This window comes from Odocoileus virginianus, chromosome 34, assembly GCF_023699985.2.
Source record: "Odocoileus virginianus isolate 20LAN1187 ecotype Illinois chromosome 34, Ovbor_1.2, whole genome shotgun sequence".
NCBI lineage: Eukaryota > Metazoa > Chordata > Mammalia > Artiodactyla > Cervidae > Odocoileus > Odocoileus virginianus.
The window spans coordinates 31,530,124-31,539,408 of NC_069707.1; positions in this window are offsets into that span (position 1 = coordinate 31,530,124).

The window sequence follows — 9,285 nt, forward strand, 5'->3', positions numbered from 1 at the left end:
ATTACCATCTCAGTCAGTGGCAAAACTCTAGATCTTGGATTTTCCCATGGCAAGTCAATGGTGGTATACAAAGCCACTGATTTTTCTCTGTGTAATACCAAAATCACTTTATAATGCGGTAATGGTTTTGGTGGCATTATCCTTGGGGCTAAGGCAAACTATAGCAACTGAGAAACAGTAACACATGTAGATAGATTGTATCTTTAAAGAGGCTAAAGGCAAGACAGATGTTAATTGGGCTGTTAAAATTCAGAGCAACTAAAATTTTATACTTATTTGTAGATTAATATAATGATGGGATTATTTTCTTTACAAAGCAATTTATTGCTCCATTGAAGTAGCCAAAGCCTTATGACCTAAGAGAAGGAAATATGGATTAGAGCAATTCATTTTTGGGGGGGGATTATGTTCATCCATGAGTAAAATAGTAATGATGTATAAATAAGATTTCCTATATCTTGTTTGTTGAAACTGCTTGGCCCATTCTACTTAATTTCTGAAGATAATTTGTCTTATTGGATGTTATCCAGGATACATGGTGTGGAGGACAAAGGAGATTCTAAGATGCAAAGGTTAAGCTTAAGATAAATTAATTTCTCATTTTTGATTTATAAAACAATCAGACTGAAGGTAGGTGTGAGAAAAATATAGAGATGAATAAGACACTCTCTAGTTTTAGAAACTTGTGGTTTATTGGAAGGGATGAACAACTGTGACCAAAGAATTATAATTCAGAGAAATCAGTGCTACAGTGGAGAGCAAACAGATGTGTAAAGTCTCTGAAATAATAATTCAGCTCATCACAAACTCAGTGGATATTTATTTATTTATTTGTTATTTATTTTGGGCCATGCAGCATGGCACGTGGGATTTTAGTTCCCAGACCAGGGATCAAACCCGTGACCCCTGCAATGGGAAAGCAAAGTCTTAACCACTGGACTGTCAGGGACGTCCTCAGTGGTCTTTCTTTTAGCTTGGAGGATGCTCTGTGCATAACAGCCTTTCCCTACTCTGAAAAAATTTGAGTAGGATCTATAATTCTCATAAAGCGTGTCAAAGTTGAATTATGCATTTCCTTCTAATTTGGCTCTTAACAATGGTTTCTGTCGCACCGATTCTTCTTAGAAGGCCATGTATGTCAGGATATTCAAGCTGGTGATTGGTTCAAACTTTGCAACAGTTCTGAATTTCTTCCAGAAAGGACTATTCTGGTTAGGGAGATTTGTCACTACAGTGTTGAGAAGAGAAATCTAAACTCATTGCATACTTAGAGGTTAGCCATTGTCACATGTGATTGTGACACTGAAGACTCATTTGTCATGTTCTTTACCATTTCAGCTTTGAAACATACATGAAATCAGACCTTCTCCTGTTCCTACCGTAACTTCTTCACCTAGTTGCTCAAGTCACAGAACTGAAAGGCATTCTAATTCCTTCTTTTCCTTTGGTGTTTCCTGTTGAGAGACTGTTCTCTGTGGGTGTCTTATATTTCTGCAAGTCTTGCAAGCCAGGCATTGAGTACCGATTGTTTGAGATCATCTTTACAAGAATGTTCGTAGAGGGAAGAGTCTTGAAAGACAGAATTAAGTGTCTCTGTAGCAGCACGAAGATTTGCTTAGAAGAGATGTATAGTGTCTTTGACCAGAGAAAGAGATGAGCATGCTTAATGCTCCTGAGAAAATTTCAGGCTCTCTAACTAGAGTGTTCTTTTTCAATCATGTAATCTGTTGTATGTGTAGGTGTCATCTCTCTGTCCCCCTGTGGACACAAAGGCTCAGGGCGCTGAAACAAAAATGCAGATACTCTGGCTTCTGCTACTGCTATGAAGACTAAACTCTCCTTTGTCTCTGACCCAGAAGACTTGTGTCTGCTCTCAGCATCCATGAAACTATGACAAGTTAAACTGCTAATTCTCAAGTAGGGTAAAATCTCCAACCCTTTTCAATTCTTGACAATTTTCCTCACTCAAGTACGTACCCTTTTCCCAAACTGGGCACTGAACTTTATAGCATATTTCCTCTTCAGAGCTCTAGAGTTCTTTTTATTTGAAACCCAATTTTGTAGCTCCTTAATATCCTCCCTGAGCCTTCTTTTCCTCTCTCTTCTTAATCAGTCCTCAGTATTACAGTCAGAATGATCCTTTCTAAAATGATAATTATAGATTCTTCTTCTGATAAAATCTTGCATGGGCTTCCCAAGGAAGGTGAGGATGTCATGTGTGTGACAAAGAGGTCAGGAAAATTGCAAATCCCATGGAGTGGCATCAGAGAGTTTTCATGTATCATGAAAAATGAGTACTTTTTCCCACCTCACTTCTGGGTGTGCTCAAAGTGCATACTATAATCTTAGTACACTATGGGTTCTTCAGATTCCTAATACTCTTCTGTATGTATGCCTTTGCATGCGCTAGAACAATCCACTGCACTCCTTAGCTCATCCTAGCCTTGTAAATCTTATCCATCGGTTGAGAGTTGACCAAAATTTTCTTTCACAAAGAAACTTTTTTGCAGACCCCTCTTCCCAGTACCACATAGATATATACATCTTACTTCTATAGCATCTTAAGCACATCTCCAAATTTATTTTTAAAATATCATAATTGTTGGTTTGCTCACCTGTTTTATCTGCTAAGGAAGAAAGCCGTATCTTGTACCCTCTGTGAGGCACATGGTTTCATATTACTCCTTTATAGACACATGACTGAGTATTCAATTGTGGAGTGCAGCAAAGAATAAATGTGTCCTAGAAACAGACATATATCCAAGTTACTAATATAAAAGTAATTGATGAAGTTATCTTTTGAATGTGCAGAACGTAGATCAAACCTTTCACTACATTTTTTTTTTCCAATAATGCTGACACATCATGTATAGACAAGAGTTATAAATATCATCAATGAATCGGCCATTCAGTAATTTCTTGGCCTCTGTTGACACAGCTGGTCTTGGTCAATGTTATTAACTTTATGCCAGTTTGAAAACACTCAAAACAGTGATTGCAACAACTGTACATGAATGAACCCAAGTTTAATAGTAAAAACAGGATTTTCCTGAGTTGTGTTGCGGGAAACCTGAGAACTGTATCTGGGAAATGTGTGATAAAGACACCCCCATTCTGCTCCTGTTTACCCTCGGAAAGAAGGAACATTCTGTGGCGGCTTTCAGTGGCTTTAAATACATCTCTTTGCTTCCTTCCCAAAGCTGACCTTGTGTTCCCAGTTAAGGCGAATCAAAGGAAGCGGGAGGCTATCTTGTTTGGGATAGGATTGCCACATACGGAAAGGCAAGAATAAGAAGCCAGAGGAACAGCCTGTGCCCTTTCTTGGCCTCTCCGTCCTGGGTATGTTTTCTTAGCCTTTCGGTCGGAGTTCACTGGCAGCCCCAGGAAGGAAAGCCAAGTGGGAAGATGAGTCTGGGTGAAGAACTGAAAAGTGAGACACCCTGGGCTCTCTGTTTAACCAAGGAGGCAACTCCCCTCGCTTCCAAACGCCAGCTCATCTCATATGTCAACCCACAGACACGGATTGCACGGTACCTTCCAAGCGTGGGCACCAGGATGAACCCGTGATGGGTCAGCGTCACCTCATCAAAGTCAGAGGAGAGGGGCTGGCGGGAGTACCTCCAAGGACGGAGCTCCAACCAAGATTCCTACCTGAAAGTAGAAGCCTGTTCTCAGGAGCAGGGGTGGACTCGGGGACAGATACTTACTCTGTGAGATGGCTTTGAAGTTCATCTCTTAGTAAACACGCTTCCTTTCCAAGTTGTGCACACACACACACGGGGCTGCCACCCACAGCCTCTGGGTCTGTACCACCCAGAAGAGACCCCTGGGGAAGTGACTTGCCCTCATACTGAGGGTGAGGAGGACAGTGGGAGTGCCCATGACCTTCTGGGGCCGGCTTCCCACTGCCACGGAGGGCTGGTACTGGAAGGGTCTGCACTGAGTTTGAACTGGCATACTTCTAAAGACTTTTTTTTAAATGAAATATTTATGACAGGAAATCAGGTTAGACATTCCTGAAGCTAACAAGAGCTTACGGACATACTGTCCTCTCCTTCCCGGGATATGTACATGCAGTTGCTTTTTTTGAAGGAAGACCCAAATACCTCATTCCTTTACATTTAACCCGAGCCATTGGAGGAATGCAAACATGGATTCAGAGCCAGGCCTCTGGTAAAAGATTACCAGATGCAACCACACAAGGAAATTCCTCCCAGCCGCCAGAATTTATACTGCAGAGTGAGCTATGAATAGAAAGTTTGTGCGTGGTTATGAATATGGATAAAATATATCACTCATGGCCAGGGAATGGCAGGCAAAATTGAAAACACATATTTTGGGTCACAGACTATTTTCAAAAATATATTTAAAAGAAAATAAACACAGATTGTGTGTGTTCATTTACAGCTTGAAGTATCTTTGCTGGGGAAAAAGACATCAACAGCTTTTCTTTCCAAACCATTTGCTTTTCCTTGTGCTTTTTAGCACAGAGCTGGACCCTCTACCCTCTGGGAAAGACCCAGCGTCTTGTAGAATGCATGGTAAGTAGACTTACTGGCAGGTATTATTTTCCTTTCCTGTAGACGATAAGGATTGAGTCTCTGCGTGTGTCCAGAAAGGACTATGTGGCTTGGGGAGGTGTGTTCAGCTCATTCCTACTAGAGTCAGTTTCCTTCCCTTTCTGTCCTGGAAGGATTTTGCTGGCTTCTGTGTTTCATGCTTTCATCTTTGTCTTTGCCAGATTATTCACAACCATCAGGAGTGTATCTATGTCGTTAAGAATCCAGATGAAAACTGAAAACATGCCACTCATGTCACATGGAGAAGTCTGGCCTCTAGCAAAATGAAGACAGAGGAAGAGTGGCTTTTTTTTTCTAAATTGAAATTTTATTTTTTATAATTTATTTCTTTTTTATTGGAGTATAATCGCTTTACATTGTTGTGTTGGTTTCTATTCATTCCACTTTGACAAATATTCCCCCTCTTCCTTCAGGGGACCCAGTCTGTTGATGGTAGGGGTACATGCCCAAAGAATTGTTCATTTCCATAGCTTACTTAAATTTCCCCTTCTCTCTTTTATTCTCCTTCCCACCAGCTACCTTTATTTGCTCTCTTTCCACTCCTTGAGACCCTGAGATCCATTGTGGGATAGCTAGTTAATCTGACAACACAGTGGGTTGTTCTGTGGTCGATTCCAGGTAGCATATTTCCTTTTAATATGAATACACACCTTTTCACTTCTTCTCTTGCTTGCTGCCCCGAGAGACTCCCTGACTCAGAGAATGTAGCTGCAGCCCCAAGAACCACAGGACACACCGCTGCATTGCAGTCCCTTATTGGATCATGCAGCGACCTGGGACCTAAGGAATGGTAATCCACTGTCTGAGCAGCATCCCCCTCTGACGTTGTCTGATAGAAGATGGACCAGTTAGAGATGTATTGGCAAATTTTGTTATTTCTCAACAATTTTTAAAAAACTTTTATTAGTTGGAGGCTAAAAACTTTACAACATTGCAGTGGGTTTTGTCATATATTGACATGAATCAACCATGGAGTTACATGTATTCCCCATCCCAATCCCCCCTCCCACCTCCCTCTCCACCCAATTCCTCTGGGTCTTCCCAGTGCACCAGGCCCGAGCACTTGTCTCATGCATCCAACCTGGGCTGGTGATCTGTTTCACTATAAATAATATACATGTTTCAATGCTGTTCTCTCGAAACATCCCACCCTCGCCTTCTCCCACCGAGTCCAAAAGTCTGTTCTGTACATCTGTGTCTCTTTTATCTGTTTTGCATATAGGGTTATCATTACCATCTTTCTAAATCCCATATATATGTGTTAGTATACTGTAATGTTCTTTATCTTTCTGGCTTACTTCACTCTGTATAATGGGCTCCAGTTTCATCCATCTCATTAGAACTGATTCAAATGAATTCTTTTTAATGGCTGAGTAATATTCCATGGTGTATATGTACCACAGCTTCCTTATCCATTCATCTGCTGATGGGCATCTAGGTTGCTTCCATGTCCTGGCTATTATAAACAGTGCTATTTCTCAGCAATTTTAAATAAGAAGCCCACCAATTGTTATCACCTGAATTTGCAAGGTCATAATGTGTCTGCTAAGTCACTTCAGTCGTGTCCCACTCTCTGCGACCCTCTGAACTGTAGCCTGCCAGGCTCCTCTACCCATGGGATTCTGCAGGCAGGAATACTGGAGTAGGTTGCCATTTCCTCCTCCGGGGATTTTTCCTATCCAGAGATTGAACCCATGCCTCATGTCTCCTGCATTAGCAGGCAGGTTCTTTACTGGTGGTACCCCCTGGTGTGGGACCTAGTTAATATTAGGCTGAGGTAGGAAAATCTAGGGTGTCTAGGACTCAATTTCAGTTCCAATGAGATCAGCTACACATTTTTTTTTTCTAGTTTTGATTGTCCTGATATCCTATCCCCATACTGGAGCTTTCTTTGCAAGCAAGACAGGACTAATGAGAAAAATAAACATCTCCTGGGCTGAGCCTTCATCCCAGGAAGGAGTTTGCCTTGTTCATGCCAATCTTTGACTTTGCTACAACAGAAAGTGTCAAAGGGTTACCTAAAAGTTCCTAGAATAATTGAGTAAGGGGGAAATATTGTGGCAACTCACTGAGTTAAATGAAAGTTGTTTCCTTTGTTTGTGAAAAGTTTGAAGAAGTCAGTTTCTGACTCATGGAACAAGATAGGCAATCTCCATATCACTTCCATCCCTTCTGATTTGCACCTTCTATAAAACCTCACTCGATAATGCTAGCCATTGATTACAAATTAACTTTGCATAACTTTGATGTTCTTTTGTTGACCGGTGGCAGTTTCTTTTGTATTAAATGCCTCCAGGGTATAGAGACAGCATCTTTTTAATTTGTAGAGTATTTGACCAAGTGGTTCTTTATGAGTGTTGGATAAAACCATTTTAAGGTGGTGACGCTACACTAAGGTTGATGTGTGTGATGATGATGTTAATAAACTTGAACCTTAAGATGTGTCACCTGCAATGTTAGCATATCACTAACTGATACCCTTGATGCTGATTTTTTTCTCTCCCTTTCATAGAAAGTAAGATCCATGAAGGTAAACACCTTGTTACAGCTCTGCCCCAAATGCCCAGAACAGTGTCATTTTCCTTTTGTAAACGTAAAAACAGATGTATTGAGGTGCAATTGATATACAAAAAACTGCACATTTTAATGGGCATAATTAGATGAGTTTAGACATAGACAAACACCCATGATACCATCACCACCAGTAATAGATATAATGAACTTTTCCTAAAATTTCCTGTGTCTTTTTATTTTTTGTTTATTTATCTTGTGGTAAGAACACTTAACAGCAGATCCACCTTCTTAACAAATTTTGAAGAGCACCATTTTTTGCTGTTCAGTTGCTCAGTCATGTCCAACTGTGAACCCATGAACTGCAGCATGCCTGGCTTCCCTGTCCTTCACCATCTTCCAGAGCTTACTCAAACTCATGTCCATTGAGTCGGCGATGCCATCCAACCATCTTGTCCTTTGTTGTTCCCTTCTCCTCCTGCCCTCAATCTTTCCCAGCATCAAGGTCTTTCCTAAAGAGTTGGCTCTTTGCATCAGGTGGCCAAAGTATTAGAGCTTCAGCATCAGTTCCTCTAATGAATATTCAGGATTGATTTCCTTCAGGATTGACTGGTTTGATCTCCTTGCAGTCCAAGGGACTCTCAAGAGTCTTCTCCAACACCACAGTTCAGAAGCATCAATTCTTCGGCATTCAGCCTTCTTTATGGTCCAACTCTCACATCCATACATGACTATTGGGAAAACCATACCATATTGTTAACTATAGGTGGTATGCTGAATAGCAGATCCCTAAAACCTATTCATCTAACATAACTGAAATATCATATGCTTTGAACAACAATTTCCTGATTCCTCTGCCTCCTAGGCCTGTTGTCTTTAATGTCATAGACAGTTGATAAGTATTTGTTGAAAGAATGAATGCTTAAAGATTAAAAAACAAATCTAAAGAGGGAGCAATTTCCTTTTCCATATCCAAACTTTAGTATTTGTTCTACAACAGACAAAGTGCTTTTCTCTACACTGTGCCAGGCCTACTTTTTCTTGACATGAGTCTGTGACTGCTGTTACCCCAGACTTTAATGAATGGTTGACCTACTTGGTGCAATATTATTTTTTTTGATAATGTGGTATTTTTGGAAGGTACATACCTGATAATATTTCTTATCCCTGACACTGATGTGGTAACTAAAAAAATATGCCCCAAATATATGCTGCTGTTACTAAGTAATTTGCCAGTGTTTAAATAGGCAGCAAAAAAGGATGTTTTGATAGTATTTGGGAGCAGAGAGAGCAAAATAAACTGTCCATTTTTCTCTCGCAGATTGACTTTGTTCTTTTATAAATATTTCATGTACATGCATATATATATATATACATATAGTATATATAAATAATTAGGAAAAACTGTGATATGTATCTTAAAGAAAGTTAATATTTCCACAAAACTCTTAGGAAAATTAATTAAGGTAGAAATGTTTCCCAAATTGCTTCAAAGTTACTTGGAAAGTTTATTTGTATATGAAAAATGACTTAAATACTAAAGTCAGGTCAATTTTCTATGAACTTTGTTTTTATAGCAGAGAAAAACCAGTCAGTGATTTATAAGAATATTTTTAGGCTCTTTTACTATTGTTTTTACCTGAGGGATTATTTCGTGAGAAACACTCAAATTTCCGAAACTTAATAGACTACACTTATTTTGCAGCAATTCCAGAAAAGAAATAAAGAGTAGATATATTTAGGATTGCTACAACAACTCAGTTTAATTGAATATTATTGTTTACCTCCATGGCTTGGAAGAACAGTTGGAAATAAGAGGAGCAGTGTTATTTGTGGCTGAGAAAAGATTATGAGTAAGTAAAAATCATTTATACTATCTTACTTGTTTATACAACTGATACACAGACATTATACATCTCCTATAAATATAAAAATCTTGCAGAATGGATTTTATCATCTTTACAGTTTTGAGTATCTACAACCATCTTAAAACCAGGACATCAGTGCCTTTTGGCATTAAAAAGCATCAATACTTTATAAACTGTGACAAATTCTTATTAAATGTTATGTTTACTCTATGTGGCTAAGAAACACAATGTTCTCAAACATAAAATAAGCCAAAATATCCATTTTGAAATATACAATATAAAAGAAACATGAAGTCCTTAACTCTGCCGTTAGACTTTTCTCATTT